Here is a 15,392-nt window from a genome sequence, read left to right on the forward strand (position 1 = left end):
TTTGGAGGCCTTCCTGTTGTCAGGTACCCGGACTCTTTGAGTTTGGCGCACCACGTTGTCAACCAGTGGGCAAACACTATCCTCAAGAGAAGGGTTACAGTCATAGGTCGGTTCCAGAAGTATGTGCCGTAAGTGGAAGTGTCTTGGTTGAGGAATTCCACCCCCGAGGGTTCATCTCTCTTCGTTCCAGAAGAGAGAGCGAGTTCTGAGTGATTGAGGAAATAGTCAGATTCTTTCTACCATAGGCTCATGACTGGCTCCGAATGGTCTTTGAATAGTCACATAGCCAAAAAAGGCCTGATTTTGTGGGGTTCCCAACTGTAGACCTGTTCGCAACGTTTCTGAACAGCAAGCTTCCGCTGTAGAGTACTGTTCTCCAGTCCTGGACCCTCAGGCTCAATAGCAAGATGCATTTCAACAATGGTGGGACAACATAGATGTGTACGGCTTTCCCCCCATTTTGTCTGATGAGAAGACTGCTCAACAAAAACAGAACACCCAAAGATCTTATGATGACCCTTGTAGCTCAGTTATGGCATCATGCCGAGTGGTTTCCGGACCTCCTGCAACTTCTTGCAGATCTACCAAGAGAACTCCCTCCATGACCAGATCTACTCAAACAACCACACGCGAACATCTTCCACAAGACCGTGCAGTCGGTTCAACGTCACGCGTGGAGACTATCCAGTGTCTCCTCTCTCAGAAAGGCTTTTCACTACAAGTTGCGTAGCGAATGTCCGTATACTTGTGTCCTCGGTCTGCAGGCTAAATGGAGAGTGTCATGGAATGAAAATCTTCACTCGATGCCATTATTCCAGTAATAGCAGACTTCCTTGTATACATTTGGGAGGAAAAACTCCTTTCTGTTTTGTCTGTGAAAAGCTATCGCTCAGCCTTAAGCCTTGCCGTTAAGCTGATAGTAGTAGATATATCAGCTTCGTTGGAGCTTTTACTTGTACGGAGTTGAGATCACTTGCCCCCAGTCAGATATTATGCTGCCTCCTTGGAACGTGGTTCGCGTCTTTGAGATCCTTAGAAGGACCTCCTTACGAGCCATCATGCCTTGCAACTGACAGAAATCTCACTTTGAAGACGGTGTTCCTGCTCACTTTAGCCTTGGCAAAGAGCCGGTGAACTTCATAACCTCTGGTATGGCATTGGCCATTCAAGGTGATGGGGGGGGGGTTTGAAGTGACACTCGGCTTCGTCCCAGAGTTTATTGCCAACACTCAAAATCATGGGGTACAGGACCATAGATTCGGGCCCTTTCAGACTGAGTCTTCGTTCTGTAACTAATAACTAAATCAGTTGTTACTATGCCCAGTGAGGAGTTTTGAGATACTATCTTAAACGCACTGCAGTAGCACAGCCTCCGATCCTCCTCATGCTCGTCCATCAGAGCCATGATGTTAGGGGAATCAGTACTTCCATGGCATTCAAGCTCAACTTTTCTGTGGCAAGTTCTCCCAGCGGGTGTGTGGAAGAGACGGACCACCTTCACAGCCCATTACTTAAGACTTGACCGACAGGAGAGACTATACACTTGCTATCGGTCTTGTGGTGGCTGCTTAACAAGTGGTTTGAGATACCTCAGGCTCCTTGATGGACAAGTAGCAGTTGGTTGAAGGTATTGGTTACCCAGGTTAAGACTGGACGAAGGTGGTGGTCTGGCTTCCCCTCCCTTGGGGTACAGCACCATGGGTCCCTCTGCAAGCTGGCTTACACCTCTGCAGGTAATAATCACCTCCCTTGTTTAGCCTAGTACAGTAATACTTTGAGATAAGAGTTTAATCCATTCTGGGACAGAGCTCGCACATCAATTTGCTCGTATCTCGGATGAATTTTTCCCATATAAAATAACTAAAAATAAATTAATCCTTTCCCACCCTCTGAAAAAAAACCCTGTAAACAGTATATTGCAGTGAAAAACATGTTTTTAATTGTTGTAATCAACATCCTACGCTAACAAACTAACAAATAGCTTTGAACTTATGATACTCAATGAAATGTAACATTATTATGGTCAAGACAGGCGGTAGCGGCTAACAGCGGTGTGTGCGGAGGAGGAGGAGAGAAACTTCCGGCAACACGTTCGGTACGCAATACTTTTGTAACACTACGTAACATAACCTTGACTTTAAATTCAACGTAAATGAAATTAGCAACTTTAAATGTAACTTAAATGAAATTACCTTACTGTACACACTTGAAAATAAAATGTTAATCTTACGTTACACTAAACTTGATTCTACATTTCGTGTTCATTTTCATTTTTTTAATGTTCTTCTTTGGTTTGGCTCTTTTTGACACTTTCACCTGCACTTTTTGACAGCCTTTTTAAAAGGAACCTATCTAGGGATGTTTGCTTTTGTCTCCCCTTCAAAATGTTGCAAAAATTACACATACACGTGTCTTCACAATACCCTAACTGACGACCACTCTCCAAGTTGTTCGGGGCCTCTTTTTCCATAACTAGAAAACTACTGACACTTCTCTAACATGTCTTTGATTTCTGCTATAGAAAGGCGGCCCTCGTCTTCCACCTTCTCTTCACTCTTGAGCTCCTGCAACACCTCCGAATGTTGAATCTCCTGGAGCTCTATCAATTTCTGTGTCGTGAGCTCTTCCTGATGCTCCTCGACAAGGTCGTTCACGTCTGCCTTGTCTACTTCCAGCCCCATGGACTTTCCAAGAGACTATTTCATCCATCATAACTGGTTCGGGGCCATCAGGGTCTGTCGTATCGAACCCTTCAAAGTCCCTCTGTGACGGAAGCTGGCCACAATTTCTTCCACGCTGAATTGAAGAGTTTGTCTTGTGACACCCTGCCATATATCATCAATAATTTTTAAGCAATGGACAATATTCAAATGTTCCTTCCAAAATTCCTGAATGGTGAGATTGATGTTCTGTGACACTGAAGCATTTCTTGAATAAATGCTTTGTGTACAGTTTTTTGAAGTTAGAAATAACTTGTTGGTTCATGGGCTGGAGGAGTGGCGTGGTGTTGGGCGGGAGATAAAGGACCTTGATGAACCTGAATTCAAGAATGTCCTCTTCGAGACCAGAAGGGTGACCAGGGGCATTGTTGAGGACCAGGAGAAGTTTCATTGGCAATTTTTTCTCGGCCAAATATTTTTTGACTGCCGGACCAAAGCACAGATTAACCCATTCTGTGAAGAAATGCTGGGTAACACAAGCCTTAGCATTATCGTGCCACATCACTTGCAGTTTTTCTTTAAAGATCCTTTGGCTCTTGAAAGCATGTGGTTCACCAGCAGTGGCTTTACCTTAGTCACCGCTGGCATTGGCACACAAGGCTAGAGTTAACCGGTCCTTCATGGGTTTATGCCCGGTAGTATCTTCTCTGCCGTGATGAAAGTCCTCCAGGGCATTTTCTTCCCAAAAAGGAGTTTCATTACAGTTAAAGACATTTTGGGGGATGAAGCAATGTCGGGCGATAACTGAGGCAAAGGTTGCGACGAAGTCCGCGCGGCTCTTGAGTCGGAACTTGCTGCTTCCCCATGCCTCACAACCGAGTGTATCCCAGTCTGTTTTTTTTAAATTATCCAGCCAGCCACGACCGGCTTTGAAGGTTTCTTCTGGCTTTGAAGTTTTCCGTTGGCTTTGAAGTCTTCCCTTTCTCGGCTGCTTGCTTCCCTTTCAAGTCATCATAGATTCTGCTGGCCTTCTCGCATATGATCGTCATAGTCACGCTATCTCCCACCAACCGTTTCTCCTTTATCCAGATTAAAAGAAGCCTCTCCATCTCGTCGTGAATATCACTACGCAGCTTGGAGAGGATGGTTACTCCTTTGGAAGGCTTGGTGCTCTTTATAGCATCCTTCTGCTTGAGGATGATATATATCTTCAATGTACTCCTTTTGTATTGGCGCGCTAGCTCAAGTCACTTTTATGCCACTCATGATTTTCGATTATTTCATGCTTCATCTCCATTGTCATCGTACGCTTTTTCTTTCCACTACCCTTGTTTGCACTCGCTTGCTTTGGACCCATTGCTTAATTAGTTAATTATGCACTAACGCAAAAAACACGTAAAAAAACAAAACACAATGGCCGATGCTCGGAGTTAACTAAACGCGACTGAGATCCGACGGTAAAGACCAAGTGATTCTGTCCTGGTTAGCAGCCTCTCGCACACATGGCCACCAGGCAGCCACATAGGGAACTACAGTGATACCTCTACATACAATCTTAATTTGTTCCAGAAACTGCTTCATATGTTAAAACGATCGTATGTTGGAGCAAATATTCCCATAAAAATACATGGTTAATTATTTAATTCGTTCCTCAGCCTTAAAACCAATAATAAATCCTTAATAAATGGCTACACATAATTACACATTACATTAATACAATACCTGTATAATAAATACATATTACAAACCAAAAAAAAGAATAATAAGGAAATAATGAATAAAAAAGGGGTTTTAATGTAACTGTTGTTTGTGGGCCATAAGCCCCTCAGTTTGAGGCATAGCCTCCTCAATTTTCTCGTAACACTCAAAAATAAACTACGGGAGAAAGGAAACGACCTCCTCGTTTTCTCTTTATTCCTCTCTACTCCCTACTACAGATTCAAACAAGAGCTTGGGGGAGCACGCAGGTCCCATGGTTCCTTTTTGTAGAAAACTTCACATAAAAAAAATAGATAACATTGTGATACAGACAAGACAAATCCATTTAACCAGCAAATCATAAATTTCTCACTTTTATTCTCTTTAAAGCTTCCCCAAAGGTAAAAAAAATACAAATATGTGACGAAAACGGGAGAGGGGAAGTCCCGGCTCCCATCCACTCGGGAAATTAATACAGTTTTCACAATATAATCACAATTCACATGGATTACTCTTTATAATTGTAATGACCCAATCATAATAACATATCAACCTTTCAAATAAACATATTTTTCAATAAATCAACTATTTCGATAATGTCAACAAACCTGGGTGCGTTCTCATTGGACAAACACTACTTACCAGCGTAAACGAACGTTGGGTGCGTTTTCATAGGACAAACAAACCAACATTTAACATCCTCCCCACCATAGGAGTGTCTCAACACTCCTATCATCATCAGAGCCTTCCAAGGCTATCTTATTACCTTAATCTACAAGTCAAGTTTAATAGGAACCTTAATAGGTCTTCCCTTTCGGGACTTACCAACATTAGACACTAAGGGTGATTCTACAGGCTCCTGTCTAAGATTCTCAAGTCTCTCCTTCTGGGAATTACTACCCATTTCACCCTTCAAATCTGTTATTTCTAGATTATACAAATTTTGCACAGGTCTGGATATAAATCCACGTTTGGTTTTAACCTCAACACTTCTAACAACCCCATCTTTTCCAGGATACAACTTTGTAATAACTCCAAGAGGCCACCTTAACCTTGGCACCCGTTCATCCTTTACTAGTACAACAGAACCCTCTTTAAGGTTACAATTTGGCTTGAACCCCTTCACCATACAAGGCAGGTTTCTAAGATACTCAGTCTGCCATATTCTCCAAAATTTGTCTAACTGACCCAGACGCACAGCTTCTCTTACACACAAATCCTTTGAGGATACACCACAGTCTGGATCATCTACTAACTCTAACTGAAAACCTGCAGAACGGCCAATTAGGAAATGGGAAGGGGTAAGAGGATTTGCGATATCAGGTTCCTCACCTACAAATGTCAAGGGTCTAGAATTAATACAAGCTTCCACCTCATGAAGTGTAGTCTCTAATTCACTCTTGGACAAAGAATTAGTGCCCAATGTTTTCCTCAGTGCAACTTTCACAGATCTAATGAGGCGTTCCCACCAGCCTCCCCACCAAGGAGCATTAGGTACAATAAACTTCCATTGGGGCGTCAACGAGCCATAATGTTCTCTTAACAGGTTGGAGACACTCACAAAGGTTCTAGCATTGTCAGAGTAGAACACTGTTGGAACACCCCGTCTAGCTACAAACCGTCTAATGGCCAAATTACAATCAACAACCGAAAGAGACTCGGTGAGCTCTAAATGAACAGCTCGAATGACAGCACAGGTAAAAAGAAGTATATACAATTTCTTGGATGGAAAATCAATACAAAATAAAGGACCAGCAAAATCCAGACCTGTAACCGTGAATGGAGGAGCCGACTTAACTCTCAACTCGGGAAGTGGCCCCACAGGCTGGGAACAAGCAGAGGCATCACAACGCCGACAAGCCACACATTCTCGACAAACCTTCTTTGCAATCTGACGAAGGCGAATGATCCAGTAACTGTTTCGTAAAGTGGATACAAGTGTAGCAACACCAGCATGCTTGAGCAACCTATGCTGGAAACGAACTAACAGTAAAGCAATGTGGGTACCAGGAATTATTATAGGGTGCTTACTCTCAAAACTCAAGTCTGCATTCTCTAAGCGCCCTTTTATTCTCAGTAGCCCATCCTCATCTAGGTAAGGATCAAGTTTAATCAAGGAAGAACCCCTTGGGAGGGGGAGAGATCTACTCAGAGCATTTACTTCCTTTGCAAAGGCCTCTCGTTGCACAAAGTACAGCAGTTGTACCTTAGCCTTCGTCAATTCTCCATAGGTTAAAGGTCCCCTTAATTTGCGGGACGAAGGTCTGCAATTCCCAACAAATCTCAGTACCCAACCTACTACATTAAGGGCCTTTGTAAAGGAACTCCATCGGGTGAATTCAAATAAGGGCGGCTCATTTTCAACTGCAACACAAACTGTGTCAGTATCACATATCTCTTCTGAAGGAATGTCCGCCCCCTGCCTTCCTGATGAGGGAGCGGGGAGGAACAGAGCCAAGGAGGACCCTTCAGCCAAATATCAGACTGCAAAAGCTGCTCAGCAAAAACACCTCGAGATACAAGATCCGCTGGGTTGTCCTTGCCTGGACAATGCTGCCAACATGAAGGAGGTGTCAAATGTTGAATCTCAACCACCCTGTTAGCCACAAAGGTTTTCCATCTATTGGGGTCCCCCTTTATCCAAGCTAGGGCTACTGTGGAATCCGTCCAACATTGAACAGAAACCTCTTTACCCAGCTGCAAGGCGGACGTCACAAACACAACGAGTCTAGCACATAACAGGGCTCCGAGTAATTCAAGCCTAGGAAGGGAAACCCTTTTTATAGGGGCTACCTTGCCTCTTGCAACAACCAGCGATACCTTGAATTTATCCCCCTCAGGCACTCTCACATAAACACAAGCACCATAACCCTTTTCTGAAGCATCACTAAATGCATGGAATTGAACATTAGGAATTTCCTTAAAGGGTGACTCAGAAAACAAGTACCGATCTACTCTAAATGACTCAAGCACAGAAAATCCTACAACCCATAATTTAACTCTGCCTTGCATAGCCTCGGGTAATAGCTCATCCCAATCTAAACCTAATCTCCAGATTTCTTGAAACAGTATTTTTGCATGCATAACAAACGGACATATGAGCCCCAAGGGATCAAAACACCGAGCTATGAGGCTTAACACATTTCTTTTTGTACAAACAATATCTCCAAAGGGGTCCAGGTTCTCAACCTTAAAGGTAAAACAGTCAGGGGAGGATACCCAGTGGAGGCCTAGAACCTTGACACTCTCTTCACTAGAACCTTCAGTTATAGTTAAAGTCTTACAATTAGAAGTACACTTTGACAATGACATACCAGCCTCCTGCAGGATACCATAGGCTTCTTCAAATCTTAAACTTGCTTCTGCGGGACTATCAGCCCCAGATAGCCAATCATCTACGTACAGATTCTCATACAGTTCAGAGACCACCTCTGTGAGAGGGTATTTCTTTAAATGAAATTTTAAGGTGGCATTTAATAAAAATGGACTACTCTTATTACCAAAGGGCATTCTTATAAATCTGAAATGTTTAACATTGTTCCCCTCTTTCAACAAAAACCTATGAACATCACGGTCCTCCCTTCTTACCTTTATTTGAAGAAAAGCCTTTGTAATATCAGCTGTTAAGGCCACCCTCCACCTTCTAAATCTTAACAACACCTCAACTAAATCAGGGTTGAGTGAAGGACCACTTTCTAAACAATCATTCAGAGATACTCCATTACTGCCACGTGCAGATCCATCAAAAACAGGCCTCACCTTGGTGGTTAGGCTCCCTTCCCGTACCACAGGCCGATGAGGCAAATAAAATATAGGATACCCACCTTCCCGTTGATGGGAAGGAATTTCTTCAATAATACCCTCCTTTTCATACTCATTAAAACACCTTAAAATACTGTTCCTGCAGACAGGGGTTTTTACCTAACCTATTATAGAGACCTTCCAATCTTCTCAAAGCATGATGTTCATTATTAATCAAATCTAATTTCATACTCTCAGATTTCCATGGTAGGGCCACTTCATAGCGACCATCTTTAAAACTTACCAAATTCTCAAATTGAACCAAGACTGGGTCAGGGTTCATCGCCTCAGAATGTAGTTCGTTGGGTTTTATGCCAACAGACTCTAGATCCCAAAATTGACTCAAACTACACTCTTGTACATTCTCAATTGCTAACAATTGTACACTTACACCAATATTACCTTCAGACCTATTAAAGGATCCGGACAAAATCCAACCAAAAATTGTCTCCTGGGCCACAAGCCCTTCATGATACATAACCTGGTTGGGGATCATCATCTTCCAATATAAATCAAGGCCTATCAACATATCAATATGTAAATTTCGATGGGATCCATACTCATCGATCAACTTAAGGTGAGAAAAAGGTTCTAAACACTTAGGGTCCACTTTGGACCTAGATAATGGAGGACAAATTACATCAATCTCAGCAACCTTAAAACTATATTTGTGATCATTTGCCCCTACACTCATTATTTCATAAATACTACACAAATCTGCCTTAGAGGCTTTCCCTCCACCAAAGGCAGAAAATGATAAATACTCAGAAGTCAGCCACTTAGGCTTGACCCGTTTGACCAGTTCCCTTGAAATGTAAGACCGATCTGACCCCGTATCAAACATTACAGTAGCAAATGTGATACCCTGATGGCCTACTACCCTGACTTGGGCCGTCTGCAATACACAACACCTTGAATTAACCTTGTTTTTCACCTCACAAGGTGCTACCCCCACATGGGTCACAGAATTTGACCCCTCTTGCACTCCCTCTACTACAGGGTTATTTTCACTAGCTGTTACGGAGGGTTTCGTTTCAGATCTCCGACATACAAGGGAGTTGTGATTCCCAGTCTTGCACTTTGAACACTTAGCCCAACAGGCCTTGGCATAATGGCTTTTAGATAAACACTTAAAACACAAACGCCGATTACGCACGGCTTCTTCTCTTTCTGCAAGGGGGAGCTTAGTTATACCTAAACACCTTTCACTGGGATGCAGCTTTCCACAGAATGCGCAAGACGTCTTCGAACCACTTTCTTCTGATGAAGTTTGAAGGGCAGAGGCTGAACTGGGAGTGTGCTTTTTAGTCCGTCGTTCTACACTGGGTTCCTCGGATTTTCCAAGGCTTAGTCTCTTGATAGCCTCTGCCCTCTCTCTGCCTTCCACTTCTCGTTGCAAGAACTTCAGCAATCCGTCGATATCTCCTCTTTTCCGTCCACTACGCGACCAGTCCAACCTTATGTCATGAGGTAACAGAGCAAGGATCATAGGCACCAAGATCCGCCCGTACTGTTCACCTCCAACTCCAAGGGCCTCCAAACTGCGCACATGGCCTACTAACTCATCCTGTAATTTCCGCAAAGAGGACGTGTGAATTTCAGTCCTTGCGCTCCTAGATGAGCTAAGTTGCATTAGGGTTTGAAGGTGAGCTGATATAATGTTTTCTGGATCGCCATACCTTTCTTCTAACAACTCACAGGCTATCTTGTAATTAGCTGTTGTTTGGGTGAGGCCCTGTAGTACACCCCTAGCCTCACCCTCTAAAACAGATTGAAGATACATAAATTTGGAAACAAGAGGCATAGGCTGATCGTCCACAAGTGCCATAAATTGGTCCCAAAATGGCCGCCACTCTGTTATTTTCCCGCCAAATTTCACTAGCTGGAGTTTAGGCAATTGCACACTAAAACCCTCATTACCGACTTCACTGCCTGAATTAATATCTTCACTGGACCTATTAGCAACCAAGTTTCTGTCCTTGCCCAGCCTCTCTAAGGTAGCTGCTGCTTCAGTACGGATTTTTCTTACCTCTTGCAGAAAATGGTGGTCTTCTAGTATTCTTCTCTGGAGCTCGTCAACATCCTCTATAGAATTCTGGTCTCGCTGAATTATTTCTTCCCAGTCGGCCTTCTTATTATCGTAGTCTTTTACGAGACTTGTAATTTCATGCCAGGTCGGATTACCGGCCATGGCTCTGGTCAAATCTTCTGAGGCACAACGCAGCCATATTGTTGCCTTCTCTCTCTGCAGCACTGCTCTCCTAAGTTGATTTATGTCGTTGGGGAATCCAGTAAATTCAGCCTCGCTCTCATCTGATTCCCGGGTCTGGGCACCATGTTGTTTGTGGGCCATAAGCCCCTCAGTTTGAGGCATAGCCTCCTCAATTTTCTCGTAACACTCAAAAATAAACTACGGGAGAAAGGAAACGACCTCCTCGTTTTCTCTTTATTCCTCTCTACTCCCTACTACAGATTCAAACGAGCTTGGGGGAGCACGCAGGTCCCATGGTTCCTTTTTGTAGAAAACTTCACATAAAAAAAATAGATAACATTGTGATACAGACAAGACAAATCCATTTAACCAGCAAATCATAAATTTCTCACTTTTATTCTCTTTAAAGCTTCCCCAAAGGTAAAAAAAATACAAATATGTGACGAAAACGGGAGAGGGGAAGTCCCGGCTCCCATCCACTCGGGAAATTAATACAGTTTTCACAATATAATCACAATTCACATGGATTACTCTTTATAATTGTAATGACCCAATCATAATAACATATCAACCTTTCAAATAAACATATTTTTCAATAAATCAACTATTTCGATAATGTCAACAAACCTGGGTGCGTTCTCATTGGACAAACACTACACTTACCAGCGTAAACGAACGTTGGGTGCGTTTTCATAGGACAAACAAACCAACATTTAACAGTAACACTTTACTTTAGCGACAGGCCAGCGCTGGTGTAGGGACTGCTAGGCAGGAGGTGGTGGAAGATCAGTGAGGAGGTAGGGACGGTGACTTTGTACGATAACATGTACGATAACTTACACTAACTTACACTACTACGTGAACTTCAACAACTTAGCTTTTTTTTTTTTCTCCATTTTTATTTTATATTTTTTTCACATTTTTTCTTTTATTTTTAATTTTCATCACTTTCACTCGATTCGGTCTTCCTTTTCATTGATTCTCTTTCTTTCTTTTCATCATGATCACTAGACCGTTTTAAAGATTATTTGAAGAAACCATAGAGTGAAAGTTGCTTGGTACGGCTTTTGAGGATTTTTCTAAAATGCGTTAAGCAAACATCATCGAACTGCGCAACAACATGGCAAACCTGAAGTTTCTGTGGGGGATGCTTGTAGATGAAATAAAAGTGTTTATGATATGCCAACATCAGTTTTATTTCCGCCGTACCTAAGATTTGGCCTACCACCTCGATCTCCTCCGACTCGCTCAACTGCGCTTGGAACTCATCATGCTGCATGGCTTGCAGCTCCTCGAGTTCCTCGGTGGTGAGCTCTTCATAATGCTCATCGACGAGTTCGGTGATGTCATCTTCATCCACCTCCAGACCCATGGACTGGCCAAGGGATACAATCTCTTCGATGTCTTCCTTGGCAGCAACCACAGGTTCATTCTCGGAGCCAAAACCTTCGAAATCTCTGGGAGCAACAGCATCAGGCCAAAGCTGCTTCCAAGTGGAATTCAAGGTCCGACGAGTTACTTCCTCCCAAGCCTGATCAATGATCTTTAAGCAGTGCACGATATTAAAGTGGCTCCTCCAAAATTCACGCAAAGTTAAGTTGGTGCTTTGCGTGACATTAAAGCACTGCTTAAATAAGTGCTTGGTGTACAGCTTCTTAAAATTAGAGATGACTTGCTGGTCTATGGGCTGGAGGATAGGGGTGGTATACGGTGGAAGATACAACAACTTGATGAATTTGTATTCGTCGATGATATCATCTTCGAGTCCGGGGTGGTGAGCGGGTGCATTGTCCAAACAAAGCAAGCACTTCAAAGGCAAATTCCTCTCCTGAAGATACTTCTTGACAGCAGGGCCGAAAACTACGTTTACCCATTCCACAAAGATATGCCTAGTAACCCAAGCCTTAGAATTAGAATGCCATAGAACATGTAGCAGGTCTTTATTAATTCTATGTGCTTTAAATGCCTTAGGGTTTTCGGAATGATAAACCAATAACGGCTTTATTTTGCAGTCCCCGCTGGCGTTGGCACAAAGCGCAAGAGTCAACCGATCCTTCATTGGCTTATGTCCAGGCATTTTCTTCTCCTGCGGTAATGTACGTTCGACTAGCCATTTTTTTCCAAAACAGACCGGTTTCATCACAGTTGAACACCTGCTGCTCTACGTAACCTTCCTCCGCCACGATGCTTTCAAACTTTTTAACAGTCTTTAGCAGCCTTGGTGTCCAAACTCGAAGCATCTCCATGACGAACAACTGAATGAATCCCGGTCCGTTTCCTAAATTTCTCGAACCAACCTCGAGACGCCTTGAATTCCTCCGTCGTAGGATCGGCTGAACTCTCCCCCGTGCCGCCTTCAAGTCACTGTAGATAGCTCTGGCCTTCTCACAAATGATTATTTCCGTGATCGTATCGCCAACAATCTCCTTGTCTTTGATCCATAGTAACAAAAGTCGTTCCATCTCTTCAAGGGTAGGGCTACGACGTTTGGAAAGAATCATGATCCCCTTCGAAGGTTTCACTGCTTTAATGGCTGCCTTCTGTTTTATGATCGTCGAGATCGTAGACATATTCCGGCCATATTGTTTAACCAGATCGCTAACACGTACACCTCGCTCTTGCTTTTCTATTATTTCTTGCTTTAATTCTAATGAAAGCATAGACTTCCTCCTTTTCTCACCACTACTACTACGTGAAAAGGGAAGATAAAAAACTGTTAAAACTGAGCGAATAGAGGACAACCACACGATGCACACGAGATGAGAGGACGGATCAAGGTGACACTCGATTGGCGTCCCTCCGATGTGCTGCCATCTAGCGGTGTCAACAACAAACGACGCTGGACGCTTTCGAGAAAATTCCACTCGCACGCGTATTGTGTACTTCGTATGTTGGAACAACACTTCGGGTGTCGAGACAGAAATTTGGTCGAATTTTACTTCGGATGTTGGAAAATTCGTATGTTAGGACATTCGTATGTAGAGGTTCCACTGTACCTTGTATCTCAGGACAAAAATTTACTCGGAACTCTCCTCTTATCTCAATAGTTAGGTGAAGTTATTTCGCCGGGCAACAGAGAAAACTTCTTCTCCAGCCCGAGAAGAACAACACAGGACAGTCTGCTAGGCCACTAGAGGAAGGAATCATCTCTTACAGAATCCTTCCGACATGGACCAGGGAAGCAAAGCTTCCTGTGTCTGCCCCTAACCTAGCAAAGGAGACTCCTTCTCTATGCTAGGAAGAAGCAGACCACAGACTAGAAACTCTGATGTTCTGCCCCAACCCAAAAAACCAGCCACTCTGATTATCAGGTCAGGACAGATATATCCTAGAATAGTTATACCTGAATTTATTATACAGATAGAACCACTAGGATTAAGCCGAAGGCTTGCAGAGGGAGAGAGGGATTGAACTTAGCCTCCGGAGGAGAAAAGAACAATCGGGGATGTGCGAAAGTATACTACTGTTCCTAGATTACTAGACTAGGTAAGGTGAGAATCGATTACCTAACCGAAACTCTCTTGTATACAATCTTGGAAAAGACATTCAACAATATCTTACATGTATAAAATATTTGCCTATACTGTAGCTTCAATAATATAATACTCGGAAAAACTTATATCATGCATGAAAGTACTAGGGCCAGACGCCTCGGCTACTAAGCCTCGCGAAGGGCAAGATCAGTCACCTAAATCGCCGAACTAAAAACTGACGGTATAATATAAGCATTCCTAGAGGAGCTAAATAGCTAGATTATTAAAGCATAACAAACCGGGAACGTCGCTCTAGCTAACTAAATGACCCATAAATAGCGAGCGATAGCATCCAGGATGCCTCCGGTGGGCAACAGCTCTTGTTTACGTTAATATAACTTTTGATTTAATTCAAAACGACGAGAGCTTACATTTATACATAATAAAGATAATACTCAACTTTCCAGAGGCAGAAGAGGCCGGAGAAGTCATCAAAATGTTGAATTAAATCCAAAATAACGAGAGAACACAAGGGAAAACACCGAGAAGTAGAGCTACACAAATAGGAATAAAGAGGCCGCTACCGCCTTCATCAGATACACACTGGAAACAGAATAGGAGAGATGCCTTATGAGCTGCTCTTTTCATTCTCGTTTCAGATTCTTGTCACTGTAACCCCTCGAAGCGTTAATACTTTTCGGGGTGAAGATAGCTATGTGTCGTGTCAAGATTACGTCCTCTGATATTATGCGGTATCCCCCTGAGATTATTTAGGGATATTCGCTCCAGGAGTTAGAATTCTGGATACCTTAAGGTAAAATTCTTTGGGAATATCACTGTAGTCAAATATACCCTAGAAAGCTACCTATTAGGAACTTCCATCAGGACGACATGGCCTGAGCCCAAAAATAGATTTTTCGCGTCGCTCAAAATCCGTTTTCTCGTGTGTTTGGACGCTCTTATCTCAAGGTATTACTGTATCTGGCTTCAACCTCTACAGGTAATAATCACTTAACTTGTGTAGCCTAGTATAAGTAAGAAAATTGTTTAACTGTACATGTGCCCATAGATTTCTATGAGGGAGCAATGGGATACGCCTTGTTTTCCTATAAAAACTCGAAGGCGTTCATACAAACAACCTCTGTTTGACTGCATTGCTCAGGCTGCAAGTATACTCACTTTGTATATTACAGCGAGATGTTTTCCCTAGACCACATCATATACAGTTCTAAGTAAAACCAGGTCAGTGTTCATGCCAGATCTAGGACTTCCACCCTCCTAAGAGTGAGTCATCCACATAGATAATGGAAGGTTTGTTAGTATGGGAATGAATGACAAATTCAGAGATAATTTTTGTATTTTTCCCTAGTACAAACCTGGAGTTATTTATATAAATTGGCCTGCCATCACCTGTTTCCCAGAAGTCCTGCTTGCATTTAAGTGACGTCTCGCTGCTGTGAGAGTATATATAGGGGCAGATGGGTACCCCCCAGCCATCCCCAGCTTACCCGCTCAAGCAGTTAGGCAGGGTTGCCACCTCGCAATTAG

At 43.0% G+C, this 15,392-nt stretch overlaps 1 protein-coding gene across 1 annotated transcript in view; it reads left to right on the forward strand.

Moving 5' to 3' along the window:
- ndl (serine protease nudel) overlaps positions 1 to 15,392 on the forward strand; it is a 277,009-nt gene that overhangs the window by 15,688 nt on the left and 245,929 nt on the right. The gene's annotated exons all lie outside the window — the stretch shown is intronic.

This window comes from Palaemon carinicauda, chromosome 7 (genome assembly GCF_036898095.1).
Source record: "Palaemon carinicauda isolate YSFRI2023 chromosome 7, ASM3689809v2, whole genome shotgun sequence".
Lineage (NCBI taxonomy): Eukaryota > Metazoa > Arthropoda > Malacostraca > Decapoda > Palaemonidae > Palaemon > Palaemon carinicauda.